Source organism: Euprymna scolopes, chromosome 16 (assembly GCF_053919585.1).
Source record: "Euprymna scolopes isolate OS-2025 chromosome 16, ASM5391958v1, whole genome shotgun sequence".
Lineage (NCBI taxonomy): Eukaryota > Metazoa > Mollusca > Cephalopoda > Sepiida > Sepiolidae > Euprymna > Euprymna scolopes.
Window position 1 is genome coordinate 25,754,962 of NC_136497.1, and position 5,335 is coordinate 25,760,296.

The 5,335-nt window shown below is 34.9% G+C and overlaps 1 pseudogene; it reads right to left on the minus strand.

The window, feature by feature from the left end:
- Window positions 1-1,788: 1,788 nt before the first annotated feature.
- On the minus strand, window positions 1,789-1,970 carry LOC145296462 (U2 spliceosomal RNA; annotated as a pseudogene).
- Between the last annotated feature and the right edge of the window lie 3,365 nt (window positions 1,971-5,335).

The window sequence follows — 5,335 nt, forward strand, 5'->3', positions numbered from 1 at the left end:
TGTTGTCATAACATGAAATCAGAAAGTACCCTGATGTCCACTTAGACAAAATAATTAGACTTCACGCAGTGGTCAATGAACTTGATAATTTAAATGAAATATTCTCTTGATCCAAATCTAAATTTGAGGAGTGAAGATTACAATTTTTTAGAACAACAAAAAAACATTGGCTAGTTCGTGCCGCTAATAAGAACAACAAAATATATAAGAATTTTCTCCAAAAACTATTGATCTGGAACAGTAATGGGACGATTCCAAAATTTTTACCGATTCCGATACAATTACTGATTCCGTTTTAAATCTCTGATTCTAATACAATTACCGATTCCGATTCTTTTGAAATCATAAAAGATTCATCTCTAGAGTTGTTTTTCATCAAATTACCATAACGTGGTATGTGATATAATTCATGTATATTTTCACCAACATAAAAATACACTTGTGTGGTTGATCTATAAAGTTTAATTTTGTTTTTAGCTTAAAATTAATACATATTTATGAAAAAAAATAAAACATGCATCAGGTGCGCTTGAAAGCCAAATCACAACGCAATATTAGAAAAATAAACAAATATTTTACTTGTTTGAAATTTATAATTTAAATATATTTCGGAGTCAAACTCCATCCTCAGTATTTTGTAAATTTTTTCTTCGTTTTTTCTTCTTCTTTCTTGCCATGTTGTAAAGTTGGAGAATGAAAAGTCAGTTCGTTGTCTCTCAGCAGTTGTATTTTGAAATGCCGGAACGGTGCATTGTTTATGTGAGATTAACGTCAGCGGTGTGAGTTCCATTTATTTTATTCAAATTAAATCAACGCTTCTAGAACAGAAGTCTCCCCCCTGACATATTTATGATTTGATCTTTAGTACGAGCTATGGGAAATTAAGTCTTAAACAAAAATAAACCAAATAATAAACAATTAACACAATCGTTTTGGACATTTGAAAATAGCACAAAATTTTCCGATCTGATACCAATTCCAACATTGATTTCAACACTTTAAAAAGTTCAGATTATCTTGATGCCTGATCTCAATTAATCATTTCAACACTAATCTGGAATGCTTTGGAGGCACCATGCTGGAGACTGTAGACAGTTGATATCAATGAGAATTAAATCAAATTCTAAAAGCGACTCTTTATTTTATGATTAGTGACCCCCCCCCCCCCCCAAAAAAAAAAATCCCCAATAATTTATGGTCGAAATTAGAGCGGATTAAAATTTGAATGAGAGAGCTGAAAGTGATGAAGAAAATATTGGGATTGTTAAGTTGGTGATGCCAAAGGTATGGTTAATGGAGAAAAAAAGATTAGCTGATGAAGAAAGTAAAGTTGTGTCAATCGGATGAGTGATGAGGGTTAAGCTTAAAATGGGGACAGAAAGAAAAAGGAGCTGACCCCCAACCCATTGCGAATAAAGGAGTGAACTTATTGAAGTTTACCTTTGTCCCAGTTTTTTTTCATCTTGAGCAAAGCAGATTATCACTGAGATGTAAGAGGCTACTGTCAATCAGGGACCACACCTACAAGAGCATTCTGAGAGGGGAGTTGAGCAGCGAGATATCTGATTACACTACAGTTAAATTTCTGCATGTTAGTAGAATCAGGGAAACAGATAAAAAATTCTAAAATTTTAGCAGTTGGAGGAAAGAAACCATTAGAGTAGAAAGTTTTCCACCATCTTGGAATCTCTACAGTGAAGGGGTAGGATTTTGCTGCTTGTTGGGTCGACCCGATCTATTTATATTCTTATTTACTTGCCTCCCCACGAGGGCAGAGTTAGAACACAAGGTCGGTTTTTAATGTGGGGAAAATCCACTTCCCCAAAAAGGGTCATTCTGGATAGGAACAAAAATTAAAATTGTCTTTGTCTAGAAGGATTTCTCATCCACTGATTGAGGTCAGAAAAAGTGAAGTGTAGTATCAGAACAGATACTACACTTTGTTCCTAGCCAAAAAGCCAGGAAATTGAGGAGGCATAAGTGCTGTGATTTTATTCTATTGAAGTAAAATTGTGGCCATGGAACAGGGGTCAGAGCTTGGTTGGCAATATAGGACCTATGAGATTGGAGACACGTTTTGAACTCTATTTAATAGGGAGAGACAAGTGGTTGGTGCACCAGCCCAGATGTGGCAGCAATACTCCATGCATGGGAAAATCGTTGCTTTGTAGAGATATATAAGAGAAGTCTTCTAGCATGGTAGAGGGAGCCTATCTTCTTTTCAGCAAACTTGGCAGTATCTTTCATGTATTTGTTCCAATTTATGTTAGCTGTGAATATTAAGTTGAGGAGTTTGTGTAATGAATTCTTAGGTAGAGTACCAGAGATATTTGCATATTGCCAGGTATTTATCCATGATGGTGGAGTAGACAGTACTGTAATACACTTCTAAACTTTGACCCTGCATCCAACATCTTACTCCAAATTTAGTCAATAGCAACTGTAACAGAGTGCCGATGCTACATGCAAATACCGAACCATGTGCAAAATAACATCATGGCAAGGAAAAAAAAGGAAAAAGAAAGAGAACATGTTAGAGAGGACGATCACGTTAGAGACGTGGGTGACGTCACAGCCGTAATGAGAAGTCATGCGTGACAGGAGAATGAGAAAATAAATGTCATTGTTACAAAAAAAAAGGAGTGGAGTTATTTCTTGTTTTGGTCTCTTTTGTGATGGAGTCTACATGTTCCTGAACTATGCTACACAAATGATAAAGTTTGCTGCCAACTCTGATTGTTATGGGAAAGATATTTTCTTTTGTGATACAAACTGCATTAACGGGAAATAAATTACATAAATTCATTGATTGCTACATTACAGATATTTTTTACTTTTTGATATTTTTCATTCATGCCAATATAGCATTTTGTCAGCTGCGCATATTGACTGGAATCAATCAAAACTCAAGCAAAAATATTTTTGGGCAGCACGTGTCATGTTACCCAACACGTTGTAGCCTCATTCGCAAAATAGACAAAAAATAAGAAAAGAACTTCAATTCACTTTTTTGTTGTTGTACAATGACATTTATTTCTTCATTCTCTTGCCATGCATGATTTCTCGTTATGGCTGTGACGTCTCTGATGTGATCGTTTTCTTGAATGTGCTCCCGAACGTAATCCATGTCTCTAACGTGATCGTCTTCTCAAATGTGTTCTCTCTTTTTTATAATCTCCTTTTTTCCTTACTGTGATGTCATTTTGCTCACAGCTCGGTATTTGCATATAGCCATCCATGCTATGTTATACACGGGGAATAATGCAGAATGAGAAAATGGAGCATGTGGATGGTCAAATCAGTTTTGAAAACAGTGACAGACAAGAAACTCGTACAGGCCTAAAACGTTACATATGTAGATAAATAACTGTCTTACTTCAAAGAAAGATATCCGCCATATTTTACGCAAAAATCAGAAGCAGTTGACTGGAAGAAATAACTGTTTTCCAACAAGACATAATCTATTTTTCCAAGTAAATTTTATAAGTTGTAGATATTTGGCAAATAGTAATGCTGCATGTTTTTATGATAACCCTAACTCTAACCCTAACCAGCCGTTAATCTCATTCTCCACCCCCCCCCACACACACAAAGTTCTGTTTGGTTATCGATACACAAAGCAAGAGAAATTCTTTTACACGGTGGGAGACGAGTTTTTGTTGTGTATGTTTTACAGGCAAGCATGGAGTTTAGAACTCCAACGAGCACATATGCTTGAAATAAAGATGGAGTATAGAAAAACTGAAAACGTTATTTCTATGGAAAGAAGCTTCTTCTCTTCCAACTGACCAAACGAAGCAAAATCCAAAAACGAAAAGACGTCTGTCGAACAATAAAATAAAATGTCAAAACCTCAATAATTCGTACCAACTCTCAACGTCTCTGCTCTCCATTTTGCCTTTTTACTGCCACGACTCATAGGCAACCTGATTCCACATGCATAAAAAAGAAAAAAAACTCATCCACAAAATTAAGTTTTTCTTTTCTTCTCCTTCCTTCCTGATCCCGTCATCCGACAGGCGAAATAGTGGCGCAATCATTTGCATGAATAATATCTTCTATTGCAACTTGTCACATGGTGCATTGTCTTGGTGAAAGAGCATGTCTTTTATTTCACTTTTAATCGTTTATTTAGCGATTTCTTCCTTCAAATGCACAAATAATGCTATATAATATACACTATTGCTAAAATGCTGAGGCCAAGACTTTACCTGCTGATGTTTGCATCTTTAGTTGCCTTGGACAGCTTTCACCTGCAGCTCTTCACTCAGCTAGCTACTGATTTGACTCTGGGGTGAAGCAATGGATCAAGGTTTCATCCATTGTACCACATATTCACACACCACTTATTTTTGTTGGGTTGAAACGGTTGCAAACAACAAAATGAATCGTGGACACGTTATAGTTTTTGATCGACTGTGACAAAATGCAGTACGCACTTTGAACACAGAGTTCTTTAATTGAAAAAATATTTGTACAAAATGCTGTATACATTGCAATTTGATGTCTTCGACTTTTTGTAATTTCACACAACATTAATTTACTATCAGCCAAAGCTTTTTTTGGAATCTATATCTACTGTTACATAAAAGTCACTTTGTGTGTGTGTGTGTATGTGTGTGTGTGTGTGTGTGTGTGTGTGTGTGTGTCTGTGTATGTGTATGTGTGTGTGTGTGCGTGTGTATGTGTGTGTGTGTGTATGTGTGTGTGTGTGTGTGTGTAAGTTCCTTCTTCATAGGTTCTTTCACACAAAGCTAATTTATATGTCTGGCAGTGTTCTTAGATATGTTTTGTACAGAAATGCATCCAATAAGTATCGAAAATCGAAAAAATCTGATCTTAAAAATAGTCTTTCTTCTCTTATATTAAATTTTTTTTTACAGGGGATATTTCATGTTACACTGGTGTAACCTTGGCCGGTGTAAGGTAAAATATTCTCCTCCAAATTTCTTCTTTTATATCTATAAGAGAAGAAAGACTATTTTTAAGATTGTCAAGGCCAAATATCAGCTGACATGATATCGTAAACAAACACAGACAGAATTTGATGAACAACATTATCATTATTATTTAAAAAAATAAATTTTTGCAAATTAATCCACTGGGCAAATTATTCTTCGTAATATTTAATATTCAATATTCAATATTCTATAATATACATACACAATCTGCATAAATTAAAATATGTTTAAGCGTATTGTATGATTGAGCAACGCCGGGCGTCCAGCTAATATATATATATATATATATATATATATATATATATATATATATATATATATTTGTGTGTGTGTGTGTGTGTGTGTGTTTTTGCCTAGCATTTCATCATTATGTT